An 11,842-nucleotide genomic window follows, 5' to 3' on the forward strand; every position below is an offset into this window, starting at 1 on the left:
GTGTCAAAACCGGCGGATCTCGGGTAGGGGGTCCCGAACTGTGTGTCTAGGTCGGATGGTAACAAGAGGCAGGGGACACGAAGTTTTACCCAGGTTCGGGCCCTCTTGACGGAGGTAAAACCCTATGTCCTTCTTGATTAATATTGATGATATCGGTAGTACAAGAGTAGATCTACCACGAGATCGGAGAGGCTAAACCCTAGAAGCTAGCCTATGGTATGATCGTTGTCCGTCCTACGGACTAAAACTCTCCGTTTTATATAGGCACCGGAGAGGGCTAGGGTTACACAGAGTCGGTTACAATGGTAGGAGATCTACATATCCGTATCGCCAAGCTTGCCTTCCACGCCAAGGAAAGTCCCTTTCGGACACGGGACGAAGTCTTCAATCTTGTATCTTCATAGTCCAGGAGTCCGGCCGAAGGTATAGTCCGGCCATCCGGACACCCCCTAATCCAGGACTCCCTCAATTCTCATCAATTGGGACGTGGGTAACCCAACTGCGCCGTCAATTACGACGCCTGGGAAATAAGCAATTTTACCAGGCAAGTGGGGAGGCGCATCGCTTCTTCCGCCCTTATAAAGGGACAAGGATTCACCCCTTTTACCCACGCCTTCTACCTCCTTGCTTACCCATTCTCACGCACTCGAGCTCCAGCGCCCAAGTTCGCGTTCTTCTTCTCAAACCACTCCAAGCATGTCCAGAGTAGGAGGCAAGTGGATGGTCTCCTCCATCACGGAGGAGCACATGGCAAAGTTACGGGTAGCCGGATATCTAGCCGCGGATATCGCGCACCGGCTGCCAGATGCGGGGCAGATCATCCCTACGCTCGGACCCCATGAGAGGGTAGTTCTTCTTACCCATTTCGTCCGTGGACTGGGATTTCCCCTCCACCCGTTTGTCCGCAGGCTCATGTTCTACTACGGGCTGGATTTTCATGATCTAGCCCCCAACTTCATCCTCAACATCTCGGCGTTTATCGTCGTGTGCGAGGCCTTCCTCCGCATCAGGCCCCACTTCAGCCTATGGCTGAAAACCTTCAATGTTAAACCGAAGGTGGTGGTCGGCCAGCAAGCAGAGTGTGGAGGCGCCATGGTGGGCAAAATGCCTAACGTCACCTGGCTCGAGGGCACCTATGTGGATACCATAAAGGGGTGACAATCGGGGTGGTTCTACATCATCGAGCCGCGCGACACCAACTGGATAGCTCCCCCCCACGCGGCTCACCTCCTGGAAAGAGAAGGGCCTGTCTTAGGGTTCTTCGGTAGAGCTGACCGGACTCCAGACCTGCATCAGGAACATGATGAGCAAGAAAATCAAGCTCGTCAACATGGTCCAGGTCATGCTCTTCCGCCGAATCCTCTCGTGCCAACGACGGGCATTCAATTTGTGGGAGTTCAACCCGGCCAAGCACCAAACGCTGCGAGAGCTCTACGACATGATGCACGAGGACATCTGGAGGGTGCTGTTCAAGGGCGCCGAGGTACCTCCTTCCCTCACCGAGGACCGCGGACTCAGCGCAAAGCGCCGTGCCAATCCGGTAAGTTTTTATATGTCACAGGGTATTTATTTGCCCCAGTTTAAATCATGTGCGGGATCTAAGTTTCCATGTCATTAACAGGACTGGATAAAGACAGCGGAGTAGCTCAATTGCCCAGCCCCCCTGCCTGAAGATCCTGCAGATTCTCTCCTGACGGAGATGTTGGCTCCGGCACCTTACGAGGTGCCGGTGAAGAAGACCAAGAAGAAGGTCATAGGGACCCGAAAGGGTCTCTGATGCAAGGTTGTATCAGACTCATCGTCCTATGACTCCGACACGCACTCCTACCATGAAAACGAGGAGGAAAGTTCTTCTCCCTAGCCAGGGGAGACAAGAAAAGGAAGGCCGACCCAACTAGGGAGGCCGAAGGGTCCAAGAAGGGAAGGACCCTCCATCCGGACTGCTCCACGACGGCCGCCCACAGCGACGACGAGTGGTTCCCCAGGGACAAGCCCCTGGCGAAGTCGTAAGTATCCATATACCATAGTAATTCATGGTATGTTTTATTGCACTGCTTCTACTTACGCCGAATATGATTATGCAGCCCGTCCCGAGCCCGTATCGACGTGTCCTTGTCGGACGGTTCTTTGGACTCGTCGGATATGAACAACGATTCACTTCCGACCGCCTCCACCCCTTTCCCTACGGACAACGTCGAGGTGTTGTCTCAAAAGGCACCGGGCCAAGGGGAGGTAGTCCTGGGGGCGCCTCGAGGCGACCTTCCGGACCCTGGGCGCAAAGGGAGCAAAATTCCCACGAGCTCCAAGTTCGGCGCCCAGCCGAACACTGCGCCGGAACCTTCGGTGGTTCTGGACTCCAGCTGGCGACCCCCCGTTAAGAGGGGCAAGCCGCCCGTGCCAGTGGCTTCTGTCCACCCAGAGGCACCGGACAACTTGCTGGAAGTGCTTCGTGGCGCTTCCATCGACGAAGAGCACCACACTATCATGAGTGCAGTGATCGAGAAAGTTCAGTCTGCCAAAAATGGACTGACCGAAACTTGTGCCAGCCTCCTAACAGGCTTTGAGGTAAGCAATGAAAATATAGGAAAAATATTACCGCATAGAAAGTAGCCCCTGATGCTCTGTTTGGCGTTCACGAAGAAAGGCCGAATAGAGGATCAAATGATAACTCAGGAGTCTAATCAGAATATGTTTATGTGTATGTGCAGGCTTCACTGCTGGCCACTGCCGCACATACTGCGGAGGTCTCTGCACTGAAGCAGGACCTGGAGCGGTCTGAGGACGAGCTCGGCCTTACCAAGAGGCAGCTCGAGGAGAGCAAAGGTAAGAAATACCTTTGTCTATATATTTAAAAAGAAGTTCGGGTGTAAAGTAATAGGATCATCATGAATTTGCCAAGGGCCATGACCGAAGTGGCGACCCTGAAGAGGGCGCTGTCCGAGGTCGAAGACAAAGCGGCCAAGGAGTGCATTGATCGGGAAAAGCAAGAAGCCCGAGTAGGCGAGGTGCAGCAAGAGCTCGAGGCTCTCGCCAAAAAACACGTGTCCTTGGAGCTTGACTCTAAGACGCGAGAGTCCGAGCTTGCGAAGGCGCTTGAATGCGCCTAGAGCACCAAGGCTGAAGCCCACAGTGCCCTCCAGGAGATTAATGCGGTGAAGAAGATAGCAGCGGGTAAGGCATTTATTATGCAAAGCAAGCATGTGAAGCAAACTTTCCTTTTACTTACCCGAGTTCAGAGCTCTTCAGGAGCGTTAGAAGATCTTTCGCGCAGTGTACTGGATGCCGCGGAGTTTTACCGAGCTGAAGAGGGGAGCTCAACGGAAAAGTTGTTCTGGTCTCAGTATACTGGGACCGAACACCCAATGCCCTTGAGCGACCAGCGGAAGCAATTGTTTGAGCTTCACAAGGCGGCCGAACAGGCCATGAAGGGCCATATAGTCTGGATGTGGCCTGGCGAGCCCCTTCCCGGCAGCTACTTCGGTCTGCTGAGGCGGCTTTTGGATGCCTGCCCATGGCTGGAAGTCATAAAGCGGTCCGTCTGCATCGAGGGTGTGCGCAGGGCTTTTGCCCGGGCGAAGGTGCACTGGGCGAAGCTGGACGCCGTGAAGCTGGTGAAGGAGGGGCCACCGAAGGGCAAGGAGCATCGCTGCACCAAAATGTATTATGAGAGTGTCCTGAAGGGTTCCCGCCTTGTGGCAGATGAATGTGCCAGGGATGTAATTTTTGAATGAACATGCTCATGTGGTCCTGTAATGTGAAACGAGTTCATTTGCGCTATGCAACGCTTTTTTAATTTAAAATATTACCTTCTGTGCGGCCATTTATAAAATCTGAGAGTTGGCCAGTCGTCGGCTTCTGTTCCCATGTAACTAGTACTGGGGTGTTCGGGATAAACCTGAGCACTCTTTATCCCAATTTTGGGTCCTTCGAGGGAGGTGTTCAGCGCAACGAACCAGACAATCGGACTATAAGGCTTTATCACTCTCACTTAGCCATGGAAGTCTACAATTTTAAATTTTGGCGAAGCCCCTAGTATTCGGAAGGCTGAATTTGGGGCGCTATACACGCCTAAGTCGGGCAAGGCTGACTCCTCGCCTGAAGCGGAAAAAGTCTTTAAGGACTTGAGACCTCGCGAACAGCGACCAGCTCGCGCCTTATCATGACAGTCAGTTTTCGGCTTTCTCTACTGAGGTGCTCGTTCGGAAGAACCAGGACACAATCGCAGTAGTTCTCCCACCGCTACCTTACCCGATATAGCGGAACGTAGGGTACCAAAGCATGGGAGCCGGGCAAACCCAACTATTGACCCATGACATGATTCAGAGCTGATGCATATAATGCTATAAGTTCGGGGTGCCGCACTGTCGAAAGTGTTCGGACTTCTCGCGCCATATTATGGGGTAAATGAAAGCCCCTAGCGTACTGACCGTACCTGAATGTACGGGTGCAGATTGTCGTAAATGAACATATAAGAAAAAGGGGATGAATAATGCAATAATAGACTAGTGCTATGCATTGTTATTTAAATAATACGTCGAAGCGTACTGATACAAGTAGTGCAATAAGCATAAAGTAGGATTATTTGACATGTCCTATCCAAGGGCAAGCTGCGTATGGAAAGTAGAAAGCGGGTATATCAATTATTATTAGAGACCACCTGAGGGTTCCCGTGTACATCTTAGCTTCTTGCCTCCTTGGTTTTTCCTTCCCGTAATGTGTCCGGCAATCACACTGCCGGAAAATGCTTCCAGAGAGTTAGGTCCTGAAAGAGAAAAAATGATAACAACCCCTAGGGCGGTTAAGCCACATTGTGGGACGTGCCCTGATTGTGCCCCCTCCTATGTCCATGGTATTTTCAGTGCGTAATTATGTACGCGCGACATGAATTTCGTTGCTTGACTAGTACTAGGGCGGGGGCCGGATTGCTAGGCGAGCTCTGAACGTGCCAGGCGATCCTGTTGCAGTTTACTCTGGACTCACTTGAAGGTGTCCAGGGGCTGTATCGCCGAATTAGTGGTTTGCCTTAAAAGGCTGCTTTGTGCTTCTGCTGCGAGGGCCGCAGTGTGCTCCTCCGTGTGAAGCGAGCTTACCGTGTTTCCATTCACTGTTATGACCCCCTAGGTCCTGGCATCTTGAGCTTGAGGTATGCGTAATGCGGCACCACATTGAATTTTGTGAATGCGGTTTGCCCGAGCAGTGTGTGATAGCCATTGCGAAACGGGACGATATCGAAGATTAGCTCCTCGCTTCCGAAGTTGTCCGGAGATCCAAAGACCACTTTCAGTGTGATTGAGCCCGTGCAATGGGACTCTACACCTGGGATTACACCCTTAAAGGTGGTTTTGGTGGGTTTGATCCTCGAGGGATCTATACCCATTTTTCGCACTGTATCCTGATAGAGCAGGTTCAAGCTGCTGCCGCCGTCCATAAGGACTCGAGTGAGGTGAAATCTGTCGATGATGGGGTCTAGGACCAGTGCGGTGGATCTGCCATGACCGATACTAGAGAGGTGGTCCCTGCGATCAAAGGTGATCGGACAAGCGGACCATGGGTTGATCTTTGGGGCGACGGGCTCCATTGCATAGACGTCCCTTAGTGCATGCTTCCTCTCCCTCTTGGGAATGTGGGCTGCGTATATCATGTTCACCGTCTTCACTTGTGGGGGGAACCCCTTCTGTCCTCCCGTGTTCGGCGGCCGGGGCTCCTCCTCGTCACTATGCAGCCCCTTATCCTTGTTTTCGGCATTTAACTTGCCAGCCTGCTTGAACACCCAGCATTCTCTGTTGGTGTGATTGGCTGGCCTATCAAGGGTGCCGTGGATTTGACACGAGCGATCCAGTATGCGATCCAAACTGGACGGAGCCGGAGTACTTCTTTTGAATGGCTTTTCCCCCTAACCGGATTTAGAGCCTCTGAATCTGGCATTGATTGCCGTATCATCGGTGTTATCGCCGTTGTTGCGTCGCTTTGATCTGTTACGATGTGGTATGTCGTTAGCATCTTTGTTATCCGAAGTGCCCGGATTCCGTGATGTGTTGTTGCTGCGAGCCAGCCAGCTATCCTCGCCCGTGCAAAAGAGGGTCATGAGTGTCGTGAGGGCTGCCGTAGACTTCGACTTCTCTTGGCCGAGGTGCCAGGCAAGCCACTCGTCACGGATGTTATGCTTGAATGCCGCTAAGGCCTCTTCATCCGGACAATTGATAATTTGGTTTTTCTTAGTTAGGAACCATGTCCAGAATTGCCTGGCCGATTCCCCTGGCTGCTGAGTTATATGGCTCAAGTCATCAGCATCCGGTGATCGCGCATAAGTGCCTTGGAAGTTGTCAAGGAATGCGTCTTCCAAATCCTCCCAACTGCCGACGGAGTCTGCTGGCAAGCTATTCAGCCAATGCCGAGCTGGTCCTTTGAGTTTTAGTGGGAGGTACTTGATGGCATGTAGATCATCACCGCGAGCCATGTGGATGTGAAGGAGGAAATCCTCAATCCATACAGCAGGATCTGTTGTACCATCATACGATTCGATATTTACTGGTTTAAAACCCTCCAGGAATTCGTGATCAATAACTTCATCAGTGAAGCATAGGGGGTGTGCGGCGCCTCTGTGCCGGGCTATATCACGACGCAGTTCATATGAGTCTTGTCTGCTGTATTCAGCCCGGCCGGATTTACCTTTAGTGTATCCAGCGCGATGGTCATCATCCCGCATTGGTGCGCGCCCCCGTGACTCGTATATTGACCTTGCATGTTTTGCCCTCCTGTCCAATACGTCTCGCAGGTCCCGTGTGTTGCCCCTGGCCTTGGTATTTTTGATTGAATGTCAGCGGGTTGTGGGCTGAACTTCGGGCTGAAACGCCTCTTTGGCTCGGCCACACGGTGGCCGGTTAGCCGCATCGTACACTAGTGATGGAGGTTTCAATGCTTCCTCCTCGAGGTGAGGTAGCAACCTGCGTTTTGGGTAACTCTTGGACGGGCGCTCGAGTTCGAATTCCTCGGCCGCAAGGACTTTGGTCCATCTGTCTGCTACCAAGTCTTGATCAGCTTGAAGCTGTTGTTGCTTTTTCTTCAGGCTATTTTTTGTGACCATAAGCCGACGCTTGAAGCGCTCCTGCTCGACGGGATCCTCAGGCACGATAAATTCTTCATCGCCGAGGCTCGCCTCGTCTTTGGAGAGAGGCATGTAATTGTCCTCCTCCCGTTCTCCATAGAGCGGCGCCGCTGACGTCGGCGCTTGGGTTGCTTCTTGGAGGGGTCATCCTCCGCTGTTTCGTCGCCATTACCTTCTTTGGGGGTATCCACCATGTATATATCATATGATGAGGTGGCAGTCCAGCGCCCTGTGGGCGGTGGTTCCTGTTCGTCTCCTGCATCGTCGTCCATACCGTCGATGTCTTCGGAGTCGAAGTCGAGCATGTCGGTTAAATCGTCGACAGTGGCTACTAAGTGGGTGGTGGGTGGGCCGCGAATTTCTTCGTCGTCCGCTTCCCATTTTAGCCGGACATAGTTCGGCCAAGGTTCTCCTGACAAGGAGAGAGACCTTAATGAATTTAGCACATCTCCGAAAGGCGAGTGCTGAAAGTTATCCGCGGGGGTGAACCCCATGATCGGCGCCCAGTCGGATTCGATAGGCACGGATGCAGGCGGCTCGGAGTCCGTGGCCGGAGACGAATCCAGTGGTTCGGCGACACGGCTCTCGTAAGGGGTGAAGTCAGTATCCGGCTCCATCGCCACTGAGAGTGCGGCCTCCATGGCAGGGTCTATCCCTCCGTCCTCGGATGGCGCAATTTGATCCGGATTGAAGGCCGGAGTAGTTGCAGATGCGATCTCCCGAACATTATCCGACGGGAGAGTTACGCCATGCTCATCGTGACTGTGCGCCGCACCTGACATGGGCTCGAATCCGTCGAAGATCAAGTCTCAGCGGATGTCGGCAGTGCAGTTTAAGTTTCCGAACCTGACCTAATGGCCAGGGGCGTAGCTCTCGATCTACTCCAGATGGCCAAGCGAATTGGCCCGCAGTGCGAAGCCGCCGAATACAAAGATCTATCCGGGGAGGAAAACCTCACCCTAGACCACATCGTTACCGACGATCGAAGGAGCCATCAAGCCTTACGGTGACGACACAGTGGAACTCTCAATGAAAGCACCAATGTCGGTGTGAAAACCGGCGGATCTCGGGTAGGGGGTCCCGAACTGTGCGTCTAAGGCGGATGGTAACAGGAGGCAGGGGACATGATGTTTACCCAGGTTCAGGCCCTCTTGATGGAGGTAATACCCAACGTCCTGCTTGATTGTTCTTGATGATATGAGTATTACAAGAGTTGATCTACCGCGAGATCGTAGAGGCTAAAACCTAGAAGCTAGCCTATGGTATGATTGTATGTTGTCCTACGGACAAAACCCTCCGGTTTATATAGACACCGTAGGGGGCTAGGGTTACACAGAGTCGGTTACAAGGGAGGAGATCTACATACGTATTGCCAAGCTTGCCTTCTACGCCAAGGAAAGTCCCATCCGGACGTGGGACGAAGTCTTAAATCTTGTATCTTCATAGTCTAATAGTCTGACTAAAGGATATAGTCCGGCTGTCCGGAGACCCCCTAATCCAGGACTCCCTTAGACACCATGCTGGAGATAGAACTGCACATAAGGTATTGCAATTCGGTTTTTATTGGCCTACTGTCTTCAAGGATGTCCGTAAGTTTGTCTTGTCTTGTGATGAATGTCAAAGAAGTGGTAATATTAGTAGACGTCAAGAAATGCATATGAATTATTCACTTGTTATTGAACCATTTGATGTTTGGGGCTTTGATTATATGGGACCTTTTCCTTCCTCTAATGGGTATACACATATCTTAGTTGCTGTTGATTACGTTACTAAGTGGGTAGAAGCTATTCCAACTAGTAGTGCTGATCATAACACCTCTATTAAGATGCTTAAAGAAGTTATTTTCCCACGGTTTGGAGTCCCTAGATATTTAATGACTGATGGTGGTTCACATTTTATTCATGGTGCCTTTCGTAAAATGCTTGCTAAGTATGACGTTAATCATAGAATTGCATCTCCATATCACACCCACAGTCTAGTGGTCAAGTAGAATTGAGTAATAGAGAGCTCAAATTAATTTTGCAAAAGACTGTATCTAGAAAGAATTGGTCCAAGAAACTTGATGATGCATTATGGGCCTATAGAACTGCATACAAAAATCCTATGGGTATGTCTCCGTATAAAATGGTTTATGGTAAAGCATGTTACTTACCTCTTGAATTAGAACATAAGGCATATTGGGCTATTAAAGAGCTCAACTATGACTTCAAACTTGCCGGTGAGAAGAGGTTATTTGACATTAGCTCGCTGGATGAATGGAGAACCCAAGCCTATGAGAATGCCAAACTGTTTAAAGAAAAAGTTAAAAGATGGCATGATAAAAGGATACAAAAGCATGAGTTCAATGTAGGTGATTATGTATTGCTATACAACTCTCTTTAAGATTTTTTGCAGGCAAACTTCTCTCTAAATGGGAAGGTCCTTACGTTATCGAGGAGGTCTATCGTTCCGGTGCCATAAAAATCAACAACTTCGAAGGCACAAATCCGAAGGTGGTGAACGGTCAAAGAATTAAACATTATATCTCACATAATCCCATAAATGTTGAAACTAATGTTATTGAAACCGTAACCCCAAAGGAATACATAAGGGACACTTTCCGGAACGTTTCAGACTCCGAAAAGGAATAGGTACGTGGTACGGTAAGTAAACCGACTCCAAAACAGTTCTAATGGAAATATTTATTCGTTTTGGAATATTTAGAAAAATAGGAAAATAAGAAGCAGTCCGGGACGGACACGAGGCTTCCACGAGGGTGGGAGGCGCGCCCCCCTTCCTCGTGGGCACATCGTGCGCTCTCCGGACTCCGTTTTCTTGCGCGATACTTCTTTTGGTCGGTAAAAATTCATTATATAATCTCCCGAAGGTTTTGACCACCGTATCATGCAAATATCTCTTGTCTTTGTTTCGAGCTGTTTTTCTGACAGATCTAGGTCGTCATGTCGTCTTCAAGCTCCCCCAAGGACAAGTTCTTTGAGAAGGTCATCAACCCCTACCTCGCAGAGGTGCTGCAACACCCTCAAACCATTGAGATGCATGAGGGGTTGTTGCACATCCGCGATGCTGAGGGACCAAGGAGGACTGAAAGCAAGGAGGCAAGGCTCGAGGCATTGGAGAAACAAGTTTTCAAGTGTAAGGAGATGGTGGAGCGTGGACTCGACTGCAATCACATTATGATCACGGAGTTCACCAACAACCACAAGATGGACATCAAGAACATTGGGGAGGCCACCTTCAAGCTTCATGAGAAAATCGAGCGCCTCCAAGCCCAGATCTATGACCTACAAAATCAAAACTCTGAGTATGAATATAGATTCAAGAGGATGAGTTTGGCTGCAGATTTGAGGATTCAGGAGAATCGATCATCCTTCTATGATGCTGAGCCTATGCCTTGGAAGAAGGACGACAAGCCTACATCATCAACAACTCCACCTTCTTCACCAACAAAGAAGAACTGAGTATATGGTATGGGCACTTCCAAGCTTGGGGGAGTGCCCCGGAATCATATCACCATCACTTTTATCTTTACCATTTTCTTAGTTCGATCCTTTTAGTAATATCTTGATCTAGTAGAATAAAGTTTTAGTATGATCTAGTTGTGAGTTTAGCTTTATGATCCTTCTATGTAATCGAGTCCGTGAGCTATATATAATAAAGATTAGTGTTGAGTCAACGGCTTGATTATTTTGCTATGATCTTGAGGGAATTAAATAAAAATACAAAGAATAAAAAGAAATAAATAGATCATATGGATCTTATGGAGAGTAATGAGCTCACATATAAAGAGTATGATGAATAAAAGTTGTTGAGAGTTGACAAACATAGTTTTGGTCATCATTGCAATTAATAGGAAGTAATAAAGAAAGAGATGTTCACATATAAATATACTATCTTGGACATCTTTTATGATTGTGAGCACTCATTAAATTATGACATGCTAAGAGTTGACGTTGGACAAGGAAGACAACGTAATGGGTTATGTTTTATTTCATCTGAGATAAATTATATTGTCATGGATCACCCAACATGTTGAGCTTGCCTTTTCCTCTCTTGCTAGCCAATTCCTTTGCACGAAGTAGAGATACTACTTGTGCTTCCAAATATCCCTAAACCCATTTTTGCCAAGAGAGTCCACCATATCTACCTATGGATTGAGTAAGATCCTTCAAGTAAGTTGTCATCGGTGCAAGCAATAAAAGTTGCTCTCTAAATGTGTATGACTTATTAGTGCGGAGAAAATAAGCTTTATACGATCTTGTGATATGGAAGAAATAAAAGCGACGGACTGCATAATAAAGGTCCATATCACAAGTGGCAATATAAAGTGACGTTCTTTTGCATTAAGATTTTGTGCATCCAACCATAAAAGTGCATGAAAACCTCTGCTTCCCTCTGCGAAGGGCCTATCTTTTACTTTTATCTTCTACCTTACATAAGAGTCATGGTGATCTTCACCTTTCCTTTTTACATTTTATCCTTTGGCAAGCACAATGTGTTGGAAAGATCCTGATATATATAGCTAATTGAATGTGAGTCTTCATGAACTATTATTGTTGACATCACCCTTGAGCTAAAACGTTGGGAGGCAAAACTATAAGGCCCTATCTTTCTCTGTGTACGATTAAAACCTCATACCCATAAATATTGAGTGAGTGTTAGCAATTGTGAAAGACTAAAAGATGGTTGAGTATGTGGACTTGCTGAAAAGCTCTTATATGGACTCTTTCCTATGTTATG

The sequence above is a fragment of the Triticum urartu genome, chromosome 2 (assembly GCF_003073215.2).
Source record: "Triticum urartu cultivar G1812 chromosome 2, Tu2.1, whole genome shotgun sequence".
Taxonomy (NCBI): Eukaryota; Viridiplantae; Streptophyta; class Magnoliopsida; order Poales; family Poaceae; genus Triticum; species Triticum urartu.